We start from the raw sequence: 18,498 nt of genomic DNA on the forward strand, positions 1-18,498 counted from the left end.
ACATTTTATGTTATCTTCCTTGAAGACACTTTTTTTCTTTTTTTTCTGAAACAATTAAAACCCTCACATACATGCCTTTAGTTCTTGTCATTAGCGCAAACCTGCATCTGTTTCTGGTTTGCGATTGATACCGGTCAAAATCATACTGCTTTTAAAATGTGTTTTTCATTGACTCAAACCAGCCCAAAATGAAAGAAAAAACTCAGTGCCATTATAGAACTGGTTCTATAAGGCATGTGTTGGATATCTCAGCCATGCTAATAGACCCCCACCCTCCCATGCCACATACTGCTTTCAAAGGCAACGTGGAGGACAGAGAGGATGCTGATGCGAGCAGAAAGCGACTGCGCCTAGCCCCGATCCTTCCACAGTCTGTATTATGCTGCTGTTAGGGTGAAGGGTGAGAGGTTAGAGAGCTCTAGAGGGGAGGGGGCGGAGCGTCAGAGGAGGTGGCCGGCTCTCTCCTTCACCCGTACACCAGCTGCCTCTGACGGATGGACACATATGCTGACATTCATGCCTAAGCACACTCTCCACATTAACCCACTCAACCTCTGTCTCTCCCCCAAGCTCCAATCACTTCTCCCTGTTTTTAACAAAGACTCTTCACTGTTTGATGCCAGAATTAGTCACCCTTTTTCCATGCAGGTGCTTGGTGCCTTTTCCACATTTGACCTGCGGGTATAGTGTGACATTTAACCAGTCTGCCTCCATTTCTCATCACCAGTTTTCTATCTTTTGTATTTTGTTATGCATTTAGTCAAGGAATTTAGTGAAGAGACGTTTGTTGCATTGTGATTGCAGGGAAGGAGACTGGTGCAGCACCCAGAAAGACGCATAAGGTGCAGAGAGGCAGTAAGAAGAAGATGTCTGCAGGGCAGATGTTAAACACACTGTGACTGAGGTGAGGCAGGACAAGTCAGCACCACTGTCAGCGCAGCACAAGACACTCACAAGGTGGAGGCAGGAGGAATTACACCAGCACATAAGGTACTCCTCCATACTTGTGTGCAGTGATTCCCAACCACTGCGGCGTAGGTGTTTTAGAAAATGTCCCATTTCGCTTGACTATCCATCTTCTATGCCGCTTATCCTCACTAGGGTCGTGGCTATGCTGGAGCCTATCACAGCTGACTTTGGGCCAGAGGCGGGGTACACCCTGGACTGGTCGCCAGCCAATCGCAGGGCACATATAGATAAACAACCATTCACACTCACATTCATACCTATGGACAATTTAGAGTCGCCAGTGAACCTAACATGCATGTTTTTGGAATGTGGGAGGAAACCGGAGTACCCGCAGAAAACCCACACACGCACGGGGAGAACATGCAAACTCCACACAGAGATGCCCAACACAGATTCGAACCCAGGTCTTTCCAATCTCCTGACTGTGTGGCCAACATGCTAACCACGAGGCCCCAGTTAAGTAGTCAGTGCACATTAAGATTTGTGCAGCAAGCGCCTCTGACATGCATAGCAATGATTAAATCAAAGCGATCATTCAAAAACTATAATATTGTATACCTGTAGTAATTGTTGGTGCTCGGTTGTTATCTCGTTTAAAATGACTTATAAGACTAAGTGAAGTTGTTCCGTGCGGCCCCTTCACTCGACTAGTCTGAAAAATGTATATTTATTCACTACTAATAATGTCTCTTTGTTCATCTATCTATGCCAGCGACGTATAGTGACAGGCAGAACAATGAAATGCTCTTCCACTGGGTGACAAGAGATACATAATTAACCTGTCTATTCACCTGTTCCCATTCATGCATTTTTGGTTGGTGGTGTGCCTTGAGTTTTTCTCATAAAAAATATGTGCCTTGGCTCAATAAATGTTGGGAAACACTGCTCTAATGAGCCTCAGTGGTATGAAACATCAGCGGAAGTCGGTATTGTCCATAAAACCGCAAAATATGTAATGCAGAGTATTGGTGTGTTTGTCCAACCACAATGTAGCAAGCACCTGTTTCTGCAATCAACCACATGCATGCAAGAACTAGGCCGTAGATAGCAATAAATGCTCCTTATTCTGCTTAGTACACTATGAAATATTGTCATGATGAGAAGGGCAAAATATTACAATTAACACCTTACTAAGTCCTTATTAACACCTTTCAGTATGTTGTAGTGGACTTCTACCCCACTGCAAACAACAACTACAATATTGGAAATATTACTATTATTACCAAAACTGAGAATTATCAGAGGTGTGTATCAAGTAAATGCATACTGTTTCTAAACTATTTCTTCATGATGAGCTCAAGGGTGCATGTAGAATCAGATAAACCAGGATCAATATGCATGGATCACTGGGAATGGGATTGTTTGTCTCAGGTGAAGAGTCCTCATTCTTTGCCTGCCAGTGTGATGTAGGTCCGAGTCATCAAGGTGATGGAAATGAGCACAGGCGCTGATCCGTGGGCGCGATCGACACGTGTGCTGGCCCGTGAGCACACGGCTGATCTGGCCTTCTCCTCCTCCGTCATCCCCGCCGTCTACTCCCATGGTTTCCTCCCCACGGTTTATTATTACGCCGTAATCGCTTCCATCTGCCTCTCAAGCAACCCGGTAGACCAAAAATCGAGAACAAAAGACGAGTGAAACAGAAAACAGGGCGGGAGAGGTTTTTCCCCTCCAATACAAATAATTCTCTCCCCCTCTATTTGAGTCCTTCGTCAGAGCAAATAAAAATGTGAGTGGAGTCACTTTTCCCTTTCTGACGGGATATTATAATTTAGCATGACTTTTGCACAGCTTCACGCACAATTAGGAGTTCAGCGGGTCTAGGCGAGAAAACGTGATTCATTGTTTTACATTACTGCCTACTTGTGATCGCTGTGGAGGACACCCTGTGTGTTTATGCATGTGTGTTCATTTCATTTCAATCACTTCTAACAAGAGAGTTTAATCTGATTTCACAACATAAACAGCCGAAATCCTGTTTTACAGTTCACTTCCTGAGTCACATGCCAGTGACTGGCAGCAATCAGCTGTTATGTTTGATGTGTACACATCTCGGGTCAGCACAGGGGGCGAGGGAATGCACACTTTTAAACCACACAGGATTCCCGCTCCTCTGATCCTGCATCAGATTAGCCCACCGCCCCAATTATAGCCAATCAAAGCCAATTAAATCAAATTTGGACCAATTATGGGCAATTACAATGCCCGGGAGATCGATAGCTGCTGGGAGATGATGCAGCAGACTGTCACTTTAAAGAAAACATGACAATTGGTCACTAAATCTCTGTCTAAGGCGTAGTGCTGGATTTTTTCAAAGGATTTCCTGCAGCCTAAAAATATAAACATTATATCATGCTCCTGTTGCTTGCCTCCCTTCATTTTTTTGGCAAATTGTGAAGGTTGAACTAGTGGAAAACTGAAATGAATGACCACAAATCTGCTGTGTGCTCACACCGCCGCCAGTCCAAAACAATTTTTCATGTTGCTTTTCTCCCGACATGTTTGACTGCTGTGATTGTCAGCCATTTACTTTAAATCAATCCCCTTTTTTTGACAGTAGTGCATGTGGTAATGTTGTTTTCCCACTTTGGGATGCATTTCAAGAGTAATGTTTTTTGAAATACCAAATGCTGAGCTCACATATATTGTGTTTTTTTGCCTAAACACTGTATGTTTTTGCAATAGTTCAGCCACTCTCGCTGGGTGCTATGGAATGTCTCTGGCTTGTGTTATTTTATGGCTTTGAGTTTCTGACTGCCAGGGAGTTGATGTTTGACTTGGGTTAATGCAGAGTATTCACATACAAATTTCTGTCCTTTTCTGACATTGCACAGACACCAAGAAATGTGGAAAACGAAGCGGTTCTTCGGCTTAAATTCAAGCTGGCAGTCTTCAACCATCACGTTTGTCCATCAAGCAGTCGGGTACCTGTCTGTCAAAAGGTCAGCCTCTAACCACGTCATGTCCCGCCTCTTGTTCTCGTTCATTTCACTTCCCGTTGCAGCCAAAATCTTTCATGTCGACAATTCCGTTTTCCATTCCAAAAAGCAGTTGATGTTATCATTGTGATTAAAATCCTCGCTCTGATTTTTGGCTCCAATGGCTGACATAGAATGATGAGGTCTGTTTCAACTTTAGCTAACATTCAATGACTAAAGTGCAGAGCATAGTTTTGTTCTGGAGATTGAAGTAATTAGTTTCAAATGCCCTATGTAATAAACTAAAATATAAGGCGAACTTACATTGCTCCATATGCATCTGTGTGTTTGGGGTGGGAGGGTTCAAAGGAAACATGGAGGATAAATAAACAGTCTTGCAGAATTGGAGAAGGTTCAGCGGTGATTGCCTCGCTGAGATTGACTCTGCCCGGGTTTATTTGTCCTTGTCAGCGAGATAAACATCACAGTGAGCCTCTGACAAGAAAAATGAACGGCGTCCATGAGAGGATGAACACACGTGAGCAGAAAGCAAGCAACACACGGTCATGCGTACATGCATCTGGGAACACACATGCACTCTCTGATGGATGTACAAACATTTCCAGTATGTGAGCTAAAAATTTCAGGAGTTTAAACTTAGCATGTGCACAAACTAATGGGATCCTTTCACAGAAAATGTTTTGAACTGAAATATGTTTCAATATTTCTGCTATTCTGTGTAGCTAAATAAGGAACCCAAAACACCCCTTAGAATGTACTTGTACACCACTGCAAACTAGAACATTATTGCACCTCTTGCAGTGGATTATATTTGATTGTGCAAGTGTACCTCATGTTGTTGTGGCCGGTGAGTGTATTATCGGTAAATATCCAAGCTCAGTTACACCCCCACCCAACACACATCCACATGCATTCCTTCATGCCTTCCCTGGCCCCTGCAATGAAGAGACCCCTTTTTAAGCGCTGTCAGTCAGAGGTGGTCACCATGGAAGTGACTCAAGCTCATAACAAAGGCCCTTAAGAGTTTCTCACAAGGCAAAATGGAAAGGCACACAGACCAACACAACAAAGAAGGAGACAGACAACAGACAGCCAGAGACTTCCACATCAGCGTTAGACAAGATGGAGATTGACTGACTGAGCGAGTGTGACGCCACTTGGATGAAGATGGATTGAAAGGACGTGATGGACAAATGAGACAGAAGCATAGTGAGATAAAAAGGTTTGATAGGAGTGTTGGCAAAGAGGAAGGATACAAGTTTTCTTTCTTTGTCACACATCCTATCTTGTCTCATTACTTACAAAAACATTCCGAACAAATATGAGGCACAATGTAGAAAAGCTAGCTCCAAGTTTACAAAGCCAATTGGAATAGCAATGGTTGGTGGACGTGGCAAATAAAGCCATATAGGGAGCGTGGGACAGTGGGTCAAGAGGTGAGGGGTCAGTGGGTGCAAAGAGTTATGGGGCATGGGGGTCTGTGGTTACAGGGTCACATGGATGTGTGGGCCTCAGGGCAGTGTGCCAGGCTGAAAGGCACTTGGGTGGGCCATGTGATAGGACACAGGGCACAGAGCAAAGGCTAGAGCAGAGACGCTTGATCCAAAAGTCCACATGGGTGTGTCAGCAATGCACTCAGGTTCCGACATGACTGCTGGACCAAGGCCCCTTTGAAGTGTCCACCAAAAACATGTTATTCTAAGTTTCAGAGCTTCAGATCCTACCTATCTACTTTGCTATCTGTCTTACCTGCATAACTGTCGATTTTATCTACGTACCTTATTGATGGACTGAACGGACCACCGGTGTTCCCGCCTTCCTGTCCTGCCTACGTACCTACTTAGCTTCCTATCCATTCTACCAACATGTATTATTGATACATCTACCCTACCTGTCCCACGTGACTGTCTGTCCTGTCTACCTACATACCTGCGTACTTACCTACCTGTCCATTTACCTACATACCTTACTGTGTCTGTCCAATTCACTAGAGATGTCCGATATAGGCTTTTTTGATGCTAACCAATATGCCGATATTGTCCAACTCTCAATTTCCGATTCCGATATCAACTGATACCGATATGTGTAACATCACATATCCTTTTCTTGAGTAAAATTGTTGGAAAGTAACAATACTCTTAGATGAGTACAGTTGTGTTCTACTCCACCCATCTCTGAGTAGATAATTAATGTATTCCATATTTTATATAAGGATATATTTGTGTTTCTTGTGCCTTGATTTATGTTATTTTTGGAAAGATTTAAATTATTTTTAGTTAAAGGGGTATTGTTTAAAGTACATGAATTTGCTGATCATTGTTTTGATTGATAACGTACATGTTCTTATTTTATATTCTTATTTTATTGCATTAAAACTACTATACACACACACATACATATATATATCAAATACATATACTGTATATTAAATACATTGTTTTAGGTGCCTAACTGTTTCCCAAGTATATCAGTGCGTGTGTGAATGTACAAACGAGAGGCATTAACTTAAATTTCTTTGCAGAAAGGCGCTTTATGAAAGTAAGTACATTTATTCGTATTCACTTACAGCGCAGCCTTGCCACATCCAATATGGCGGCAATGTTGACGTAAGGCTCAGCGCTCGATGTGGCGTCTACGTATATGGTTTTGACAACACCGTTTCCCAGCGTGCTTTGCTGCACTGTTGTTGTAAATGGTTGAAGTTACATGTTAAGAGCTCAGAAGGTTGTTGATTATTCAGCATTATTCGTTGGAAGTGTCTTGTCTCGTCTTGTTACAGTATCTACAGTAGCTATTACTATAAGACACCGTGAGTAAGAATGGCATGTGGAATGGTCACCCCCCCCCCCCCCCCCCCCCCCCCCCCCCCGCGGTTTCTATGGAGTTGGTAAGTTCATTGTTAGCTTTGTTGTTACTCTGATTGATAAATAAATAGTTACTTCTTCCTCACAGTCTTGTGAGTGTGAGCACCGTATTAACTACATGATTCAACAATTTTCAATTTTGAGATGTTGGCGCTAAAACTCCATATCAGCTTTCAATGAAGGGAAAAAAACGATACCGATGTTGGCCGATGTCACATTTTTATGCTACTATCGGGCCGATAATTATTGGTGGCCGATATTATCGTACATCCCTACTAATTACCTATTGTATATACCTACTAACTCTATATTACCTACCAAACCTCCTGTTGCTCCTGCCTGCCTACCGAGCTTGTTGATCATTCTACCAACCTACTTACCTACCTACATGCCTGCCTATCTACCTAACTGTCTTACCTGTCCATCCTACCTACTTACAAGCCTGCCTATACACCCAATTGTCTGTCCTACGTACCCACCTGCCCACCTAAATTGTCCCATCTACCCACTCCTACATACCGCAGTGTCTGTCATACTGACATACCTACTTTACTGCCCTTCATACCTGTGTGCCCATCCATCTGTTTATCACTTTTGTACTTCTTAGATTAGAATACTTCACAGCCCTTACTACAAAAACATCTCTTAAAATGATTTGCTCTTAAAAAAAACAACAAGAAACACTCCTCCCCACTGAGAAAAAAGGAAAAAAATCCCCAAGGAAGAAGTGGAAAAAAGACAGAAAGGTTGAAAAGAGGGTGAGAAGACAAGCATGAGCCAAAGAGAGACAGAAGAAAGGCGGTGGCAGGAAGAAAAAGAGCTGAGAGAAAAAGTTAAAAGAGATTACTTTCGGGTTCAGGGACGCCCTTTCTGGCTGCTTACTGGCTGTCACTCAATGCCTGGCTCCAAGGTGGAGGGACGGCTGGCTCTCATTGGTGTCATTCAGCCGTCAGTCGGCCTGACAGGCAGACCATAGGGCCCCATGTTGTGGTGCGGAAACTGTCTGTCAGCCAGGCAGCAGCTGCGTATGACATCATTCCGGATCAGGTTTGCAACACGCAAAGATAAACTCTATGTGTGACGAAGAACACACACGCGTTTATGTTAAATTTGGACATTCAGATCATGGAAACAACATACCATGGACACCTTTTGATGCCAAACATCGCAGACATGCACATACACACGTTCAGTCATACTTGACTCCCAGTGGAGCCCACCTCGTGGCCTTGCCAATCTCCAGGCTGTCCTCCCCTCCACTTTGCTCTCCAAAAGACCTGCTTGCTGGCAGGACAACAACACTCGGACATCTGCAAACCAGAGCGCAACACACAAACACATATACGTGCATGTGCACACCTGACAGCTGGCTGGACAGTTAGACAGGCAAAGACAAGAAGCAGAGTCTCCCTTGTGCTGTCGATGGAATTAATTAAGCACACAAAAACATAGAAAGAGTTCAACACACAAATAAATCATGACGGGCTTCCATACACACAAATTGTTCTCATGGACAGCTTGGCAACAAGACAGCACCCATCTGTTTGGAGCTAATTTAACATGGTCACTAAGACAAAAGAGACAAAGGCCTGTCTTGTGAACATTGATGAAGTGACTGTCAACCAGAAACACTTCAAGTTGGAATGTGTACAATTCACTCGCCTGTCATTATGGCTGCATGCAAACTTGGTTGGGCCGACACATCAAATTGTACTCACTCAACGAGAAACACACTTAAAAGCATATTTTTGATTTTATGGATCGTAAGCCCTTGCCCAGCCCTCCAGGTTTTGCAGTAATTGGTAGTTTCTGTGTATCATGGCTAACCATACCAATAACCCTAAGACTGTATTTTTGCCCCTTGGAAAAAAGTCTGAAAAAGTCATCATACGGGGGGTCTAGAGATTTATACACGCAAACCAGCAGGTGGGGAGGGAGTCAGAGCTTTTCTTCCTGTCACTCACACACACGTTGAGATGCAGCCATGACACTGACAGACAAAAAGGTGCTGAAAGGTTGGGCATGTTTGAGCGGAGTTGTCAATTTCAGAATCAGAATCAGAATGGCCTTTACACATCACTTATACAGAGGTACAAGTGAAATTGTGCACACTTTACAACATAAGAACTTGAAGACTTGGGGAGGGGGAAACGGGGGTGGAGGTGTTCCAGCGCAGGCTAGCAGCCAGCCACAGCGATTGTAATATTTCGGCGCGTGCCGCGGACCCCGCCTGCCCGCACTGGGGAGATGAAGCGGCAAAGGTGTGGAATGGGGCAGGGGGTGTGTATGTGAGTGTCTTTGGATGTGTGTGTGTGTGTGTGTGTGTGTGTGTGTGTAAGCCTGAAGAAGTCACTCCATCTAGCACACTTGGTGCCTCAGTCTGCAGGATGTCTTTGCGAAAACACAGCAGTTGCCACAGGCCCCAGACAGAGTGAGCAATCAACAGGTGTCCGTGAACGAAAGAGTGGAGGAGCTTTTCACTGCAGCAATCTCCTGGAGGAGTTGTTCTAGCAGGGACCTTGGCTGGGGGGGGAGGCCAAAATGTGGATTAATTCGATTGTTTGCGTCAGTACGAGTAGCCACATTCCAATAGACTCAGCTACTCTGTTTGTCCATTCTGGTCTCTTGATCGATCATGCCGGGCAGCTGCTGGGCACGGTGGACTGCTGTCTCTGTCTTCCGAATTCTGCGATACACCAGGGCAGTGCCTAATCCAATCAGCAACAGACCTGTTATCATGGTGGATGTCATCAGTGTCCTCAACGGAAAGAATCGCCAGGCACATGACCCTCCACTTCCTCCAACTGTCCATCACGTAACCGGCGGTGAACGTTCCGTCAGGGCAGACAGGTTTCCCCGGACCCGAGCTTCTCGTCAAGAAGATTTTGTTAATTGCGTGGAGAGACCAGTTGATCAATTCCATGATGTAGATTTGGAGAGCAATGCGGAGAGAGGCGCTTTAAAGTATGAGACAGGAAAAAACGAGACGTGAGAAGCAAAGCGGGGAAGATAATGGTGATAAATGCTGCAGCTAAAAAATATGATTCATTGCAATCCACCAGCTGTTATTTCAACAGTTTTTTAAAAAGCCTTTGCTTTTGTTTTAGCTCAGGTCAATACAGTAACTAGCTTATGAACATCTCCAAGAGTGGAAGCTGTTAGAGCCGTAAACTTCACATTTTCTACCGTTTTACTGTATGTGCAATGGACATATGCCCCAATACTGTTATCCTTATAATGTAAATGTGAGGGTAGTTTGACACTTAAACAGAGACTCATGCCACAGTATATGCTTTCCTATGATTCGCCCTATTCACACATGAAATGTTTTTGCAAAGCCAATGCACTAACCTTGATTGCTGTACAAGATCACTGTATAAGTGTCACAATGTCCACAGCTGTTTTCTAACAATGTAAGAATCAAGCGAGGACAATGGAAACTCTTCTCCCAAGGCTAATTTTGGAAGGATAATAATAGATATGATAAGACGACCTGGACGTGTGCGAAATAGAGACAGAGGGTGTGTTTGCGTGGCTGCTTGCAAATTTTACTGCAAGATGAAGACTTGAAGGATGTCGATGACAGCATTGTGTAACTTCTTTATCTTGGCGTCCACTTTTATGAGCCTCTTATTCTCTATTGATATGAGAGCCAAGAATTGTAATTTTTTGTGTGCCTGTTGGTCTTTTTAGGAAGAAAAAGCCCTTTCTACTTTTGTTATATTGTTTGGAACGCTTCACACTAAACTCAGCAGTTTTGATGCAGCTGGAACAGTCTGTCCAAGATAATGTTCAAGCCATAAGCCAGCAAAATGAAGAAGTAATTTGTCCTTGACCATCTGTGTAATATGTATTAGAATGAGGTTAGCCTTGGCCTGACACAAATCAAAGGAGAGGCCACATTTAGTGAGGCTACACAGTTTTTTTTGCATCATTGACATGGGATTATAGCTAGCTCATTAAACTTTTTTTACAGGCAGAAAATCAACTTCTCCAAAGTTGTTGCCTCGGTGGCTTTGTTGATTTTGTCCAGAATGCAGTAGAACAGCCTTGGGCTTTCGTTTTGGGCCAGCTGCGTGCCGTGCATGTCGTCGATCAACTTAATAGCTCCTAAAAATGTTCCAGAAATGAGTCAAAACATCAGGCAGTGGCTGCTTGGGGCTTTTGTAGTGTCACTAGACTGAAGGAAGGAAGGAGAGTCCTGCGTCGGTCACCTTCTTCTAACATTGAGAATTCCACTTAAAGCAGTTAGAAAAGCCAGAGGTGGTAACTTGGTGTCACTCTATCCCTATTGCTTAAATACTCCTCAAAGTCTGATGATCCAAACAAGGCGTGAGTTGGAGTTGCTGCCTGTGGAATGTGTCACTTCCTCACTTCATTGAGTGTGTTTGTTGACTTGCTATAAATAATCTGATAGCTATTCAACATCAGGCTTCCCACCGCTTGGAAGATGACTTTCACAGCTTGTTTTTGCAGAAAATACAAGCTGCGAAAATGTGTTTTAGTTGCAAGGATGTCATGTCAGGGGTGGATGTAATCTGTACAACAACAGGATGGCAACTTTTTCACACGTTTTATTACAAAGGAGTATTAAGGGCCACACTGATAAGAAAAAAAATATATACTATGGAAAAAAAAGTGCATCAACCTGTTGTTCAATCTTTTAACCAGAATTATTTTTAACAAATAATAATGATCTCATCTGATGAAGGTGAATTGGTCACCCCCAAATGAATTTCCCCTTCAAGGAGATTAATAATACACAATACCATATTCTACATTTTAAAATAAATATAATGTATATATCAGCTTTCTTCATTATAATGCTCAGTTTTGATTTCCTCTTGTCGTTTCCTCTTGTCACAGTAGTGTAGACCTGCACTGCATCATATTAGGAGCTGTGTATACCATGTCCTTTGTAAATAGTGTATACATGCAAGGCGACTATTTGTGTGTGCGTTGTACGCATGCACTCGGTGACCAGAGCAAGCAGATGGGAAATAGAAACTGTTGAACCATATCATAGTGACAGCTATTATGACAGATGACTGTATCGCCTCAGAGAGGAAATCCCTTTCTCTACCCCTTGTGCCTTCTAAGCTCTGATTACTCTCACTGTCTGCCTCACTGGCTTATGTTGGGGCGGTCAAAAGGTTGACTTTCACAATTTGCAAGGTGGAAAATTAAAACCATTAAGTGCACAAGTAGCACATCAAAACCTTAACACGAGGTTTGTCGTTATTTTCACTAGTTTCCCATACAGCCGTGTATGTTCTTCAGTTACTCTAAGCTTAAAAATGTCGTCCAGGTTTAAATATTTGTTGAAAAACATAGCTTCTTTTGTTTTCACAGGTGATGCTGGAAGGAAAAAATGTTTATTGTCTCTGGGTAACCCTGCGGATCACACAAATCAAATGGAGGCATGTAAATATTCTTTGTAGAGAACACGGTGCTCTGCTGAATGTGCTCGCCTCCGCCTGTGATGTGTTGCCTGCTGACATTTTTGTCCATTTGCAATAGCAGCCAGGGGGCTGTTCATGCACCATGACAGTCCTCGGATTCTTTGAATGCCTCGCATGGATGCTCTGCAGATTCTGCGTGGTTGCCGTGGCGCTGGCGCAAAGAGATTCATCTCTTCAAGACCACATAAGTTGATAAGATTGATTGATATTATTTTTAATGTTATGCCCTGATTTATTAGCTGAATTAGTTCAAGGCTCGTTTGCCACTGATTGTGGTCATAAAAATGATATAGCGCATGGAGAAAACGGGTGATTTTCCAAGAAGTGTAAAATGTTACACCTGACATATGCAGACATCAGTCAGCTTTGCTACTATTTTTCTTGCCGTTTGGGTTTCCTTTCTGCTTCTTCAACAGAGCTTGTGGGTGTTATTTCTGGTGTTGTTGAAGGAGGAATACTTCAATGAAAATATCAAAACATGCCAGGAAACAGACACCATTAAGTAGTTCTAAAATTACCTCCAGGCCTTGTGTGTGTGTGTGCATGCATGAAGGATAAGATTTGAATCCAAATGATGTCTAAACCAGTTAGCGCTGCATCTGGCCAAGAAACTAAAATGGACAAGACAGAGATGCATACAAAGACCAAGATAAACTGAGAGCTAGTCTCTGGGACAGAATAGCACATGGGAGCCACTCTCTCCGTGGTCGGGCCTTAAATCTGCCTCGGGTGGTCCCTGAAAGTGCCCCTGTGCCAAATCAGCAGCGTAAAGCATGCCCCAAGGCATGGTCCACAACGACACCCAAACAGCAGAGCTGTCAAGCCATGAGCCAACGCACTAAAACATGAGTGCAGCCGAACTGTTGGCTTTTATAGCCTACAACTCCTAGTCACAAGCCCTCTAATGCCCCATTTAACAAGCTGAAAATCCTCCATTTATTCGCCCTCCATCTCCCTTTAGGAGTTCTTCTATTGCCATTTACAAGGGAAGAAATACACTCATGTTAACATGAATGTTGTTAATGCACTGATGCGGTGGAAGGATTCATGAGGCTTTATATGTTCATGTAGGCATGTTTTCATAAGAATTTTATTCCGCACAGCGCTTTGATCATCACATGGTACTTAAAATGCACTGCACAACTGATAAAGATAAAGATACCCATCCATAACATTAAGTATTCCTATCCAATTTACCCGGAGATTTTGCCGAACGAAGACAATTATCATCAGTGTGGCACGATCAAATTGAAAGTGATTGTACAAACTTGAATGTACCATGCCATATCCATACTAAATGATATTTATTACCATCTATACGTATGAAAATATGTACTGGTAGCTTCTTCCACCTACTGTTTTTAAGCCTTTAATTTTTCAATTCTTCCTTTTTCTTTCTTGCGTGAGGTTTTTGCTTATTTGCTTGTACCTATTGTTTGCACGTAAATGCATTTTATTGGCCTGTGGCACATTGTATAAATGACATTTTAATAAAAGGAAAAATAAAGGGAAAAATTGAGTAAAACACACACTATAAAGAGAAAAAGCAGGAATGTTACTAACTAGAAATACCCGACTGCCCACTGCCAATGCACTGCACCATTGTCCTCGCTGTGGCTCAAGCATGGATAGCGTCACCAATCACCATTGTCACCTGCAGTAATCAATACGACTTTTTATTTTTTGATGAAAGTTGAAAGACGGGAAACTATTTAAATGCTAGGTGCATATGTTTTGTTTGACTGTATCTATCTATCTGTGTATCTATCAATGCAGTTTGCAGTGGAGTAGATTTACGGCGGTGCCTCGGTTAACGTCTGCCCTGGTTAGCGTGTTTTCCAACCCAAATTTTTGCTAAAATTTTGCCTTGGCTTGCTTTCGCCCGTATGTTAAGAGTCCAAAATAACGTGCGGTTTGTTTACACCGACAAAGTTTTTCGATACTTGCATGTGATTGAGCAACGCATTGCAGTCCGCGGGTGCCACTTTAGGACGTTTGTATCAGAGTTGTAGAGAGATACACAACGTAACAAACACATTTGAACTGGGATAGATTTTAAGAAATAACTCGTAGCAAAATACAAAGTCGGCATCAGTCTGTGCTCGCCCCTAGCTGCTGCCTCACTAGCCGTCTTTGTCAACAATCAAGTCTTCGGTCAAGGTAAATGTGACGTTAAATGTTCATTTATACCTTTTGTTTCTCATTTTGAAACTGTTTTGTGCTCAAAGTTTTGGGTTTCCCGAACAGATTAATTGAATTTGCATTATTTCTGTTGGGAAAAATTGATTCGGTTTGAGTACGTTTCGGAATGAGTCGGACATTCTGCAACGGATTAATGACGCTAACCGAGGTTCCAATATATCTCCTCTCGATCTAAACTGATAACAGTTTATTTTTAACATGCAGAATTTCATTAAAGAACATCACATCTACAATTGCACAATTCAATTTCTGAAAAGGAGTAGGTAGAAGCAAAGCTTTTTTAATCAAACCCCCTCCGCGAGTCTCAGCAATTCTTGGTAATATGTTCATGATTATTATCTATCGATTCTTTCTACCTATGATTATCTGTTGTCAATATTGAAACTAATATGATTGTTCAGGTTTCTGGTGATGTCTTTTTGCGTACTTTATCTGTAAACGAACAAGAGGAGACAGCGCTAGAAGTCATAGCTCAAAGAAAACAGATACAGCTGTTGGCTGGAGAGGTCCAAGGAGGATAAGGGTCACTCTCCCATCATGAGCACAGCGGAGTGGGATGAAGTCTTCATCAGCGTTACACTCCACCAGTCACAGTTATGTGAAAGGGGCACCGCAGTTCCTCAGCATCCGTACGCCATCCCCCCCCCCATGTCACTCATGGGGGCTGAAGAGACACAACAAGTGCTCCATCATGGGTATTAGCCATGGGGATCAGTCGCCTTAAACAACAGAGGATGGGTGTCCTCTTGCAGCTGATCATGTAACAGATGGATACCTTTGTTTTGTCTCAGTTGATCAGACGCATTGCACTCGTAAACGGGTTGTCTTTCAGTTATGTCAGGCATGTCAACAGTTGTGTTGTGCTTACTGTGAGGTTCTGTTTAACCATTCTCAGGATTAAAAGATTAGGACTCATTTACAATGCATAAAAAGGAAACATATTTGTCCGAAGCAGAGCCACGAGCCTAGATGGCTGTATTTCCACAGCAGGTTTTGTTTTCTTGCTTGATTGTGTTGGAATTTGTCCACCTTGAGGCACTTGGATTGCAAATACACAGACAGCAGTCAGCGTCTCAGTGGTCCGACAAACCAACTGTCTTGGAGTCAAGAACGTGCTTTGCAAGCCAAATTGTATTCTCCCCCCCACAACCCACACTCTACCATCTGTTTTCTCCTATAGTCAAGCATGGCAAATCAGGGGTCATCGCAATTAATACGCATGCTTGCAAAATTCTATACCGTCACATGCATGTAAATCCTGGCGCTTTTATGGTTGCCTCTGCATACCTAGACATAGTCTTTGTCATAAATGTACAGTATCTCACAAAAGTGAGTACAACACTCACATTTCAGCAACCATTGTATTCACCAGAGTTGTTACTGGAATCCACTTCCACTCCTCCATGATGACATCACTGGTGGAGCTGGTGGATGTTAGACATAAAAGGCTCCTCCAGCTTCTCCTTGAGGATGCCCCACAGGCGCTCAAATGGGTTCAGGTCTTGACCACTCCATCACCTTCACCTTCAGCTTCCTCAGTAAGGCGCCTGTCATCTTTGATGTGTATTTGGACTCATTATTATGTTGGAAAACTGCAGTGCGGCCCAGTTTCCCAAGGAAGGGTCTCACGCTCTGGTTCAGAATGTCACAGTGCATGTGGGATTTCATGTTTCCCAAAATGAACCACAGCTCCCCCGTGCCAGGAGTACTCGTGCTGCCCCAGACCATGATACAACCACCACCTTGCTTGACTGTAGGCAAAACTATCTTGGTATTCACTTGAGTCTTCGGCTATTTAGACTTTAGAATAATTTGTATCGAGTCATTAATGGTGGACAGTAAATCTATACTGCTATACAATCTGTACAATGACTACTCTAAAGCAATGGTTTTCAACTGCTCTGGCTGTGAGACCCACCATCACCTCTTAATGACGAGTGGCAACCCAAATTGCAGAAATTTTTCAACTTAGAGGTAGTGCAAAATAACAGTGTGTGCCAGCTTGGCCCGAGGTTACATAGGATGCTTTGTGGGTTGAAGGCAGATATAGTTGTGCATGTACAGTATGGTAGTGTGTAAGTGTTATTTTGATACCCGCGTAGTCTGTGTGGTGCAGTTGTGTCGTGTATTCCATTTGTGTTAACGTGTGTTGGTTTTGTTCATACCCCAAATTCGGTCAGCATCTGTGCTGATGACCTCCTGCACTGTGCTGGCAGAGAGTGTTGGTTAGCTACGGTAATCGCTGTCAAATAAATAGCGCTGTTTTAAAGAAAGCTGACTAATTCCAGTGCGACTCAAGCTCACCACAATACGCAAACAAATTTTGTTGGTTTTGTTCTATGACAGCAGGTTTCAAATACCACTATAACGTGTCGTTGTGACCTCATGGAGCGCAAGATTATTTTTGTATGGGTTTTTTTTGGGGGAGTCGCAACCCAAACTCGTTTTCAGTGGGTCGCGAGTCATAAAAAACCCATACAAAAATTAATTGAGAATTACTGCTTGAAAGTATACAATAAATACTATAATATAGATTTCTGTAGTCTTTAAAGTAACTGCTTCCAACATGATGTCCTCCATGTTGCAGGTAACGTGAGAGCAGCTTGCAGCTTGCCTGGACATGAGGCCTCAGAAATCCTGCTGCTGTGAAAGTGATCCAATCAGCCCACACAGACGTGGGTAGCAATCAATGGGGATGCACACTGGGGCCCCTGGCGAGAGAGACCGAAGCCATCTGGATATGTTAGCAGGCTGACAGAGGAGGCCCACTGTGCAGGTATACAGTGGAGGTGGAGTGGGCTGAGATGTTGCCAGGGCTGGTGGTAACACACACAGAATCCTACACGCTCCTTATGATGGCAGAATGCCTCTGTAAACATCTGTCAGCCATTGCTTCTCCCCCCCCCTCTATAGACCTCAGCAATTCAGCATGCCCTTTGACCTTCAACTGAAGAAAGAGCAACTGTGAGCTTGTACCAAAATCAAACATACAAGAAGAGCTTGTATGTGGATGAATTAGTCTCTATGGTTAGCAACTGAGACAACTACAGCTCGTGGTGATAATTGCACAGATGTTTTCTTTGAATTATAAATCACATTCACCGAGGTTTGGATTACAAGTAATGTTGCCTGTGAAATTAAATATTTCTCTGTTTGTGAGTTTAGTTCATAAGACTAGAGTCTAATCATTAGACAATTGAAGGTTTGATCCACGATAATCTAAGCCCCTCTACAGACCCCCAAGACTATAGTACCATAGACTAGACGACATAGACCAGAGACCCTCATCAGTCTCTCTCGCTGCTTCCCCTCTGGAGCCTCAGGTTTCCCTTCCATGCCTCCCTCCTCCCCTGCTCCCAGCAAGCCTCCGCAGGCCTCTCTCCCCACATCAATTATAGCCTATCCCCTGTAGCGCAGGCCCCTCCGATTTTTGACCCCAGGGGTGAGCGAGTCAGCAAGGTTAGAGGTTGTTCTCCCCACAGCTCGCCCCGGCATCTCTCAGAAGTCTGCAGCCCTGTAGTGCAGCACTAACCGGACCGTCAGGCGGCATCAAGACCCCTTTCATTAGTCAACTGGGTACTCCTGTACCAAATCATTTTCAAGTTTGCATATACACATGTTGTTTTTCCATGAAAAAACCCACCCTAAAGACAACCAAATGGTGTGGTGAGCGCTCTATCAAACGGAACAAGCCAAGTAAAACACGAGTAACTCAAATTCACGACTTTAGTAAGTTTATACTTTCCATCACCGCTGTATTATTATCCAATGTAAATCTTATCATTGGTCGATCTTTGTCGGGAATCCCCAAAAGCATCTTGTATTTCTCAGCTCTACTACTGCCACTAAATCTCCATTGCAACTCAGTGTAGTGTCAAAATATGGGGGGGGGGGTTATTATTATTATAATTTCTGCTGTCTTGCAGGATTTAAGTTGGTCAGTCTGTGTCATGCATAGATATTTTTTGTATGTACTGAAAACAGTGAGTGCCATCTCTTTGATTCAAACATTTTAATAATAATAATAGTGGGAATGGTTTAATTTATTTGAACATGCATACA

General features: G+C 43.2%; 1 long non-coding RNA gene across 1 annotated transcript in view; it reads left to right on the top strand.

Annotated features, from left to right (window-relative positions):
- Positions 1-18,273, top strand: part of LOC129173211 (uncharacterized) — a 51,897-nt gene extending 33,624 nt beyond the window's left edge. Inside the window, exons 3-5 of the long non-coding RNA XR_008567192.1 lie at positions 805-990; positions 3,804-3,911; positions 17,024-18,273. This is a non-coding gene — a long non-coding RNA (uncharacterized LOC129173211). The remainder of the gene's footprint in view (positions 1-804; positions 991-3,803; positions 3,912-17,023) is intronic.
- The last annotated feature ends 225 nt before the right edge of the window (positions 18,274-18,498 follow it).

The sequence above is a fragment of the Dunckerocampus dactyliophorus genome, chromosome 20, assembly GCF_027744805.1.
Source record: "Dunckerocampus dactyliophorus isolate RoL2022-P2 chromosome 20, RoL_Ddac_1.1, whole genome shotgun sequence".
Classification (NCBI taxonomy): Eukaryota; Metazoa; Chordata; class Actinopteri; order Syngnathiformes; family Syngnathidae; genus Dunckerocampus; species Dunckerocampus dactyliophorus.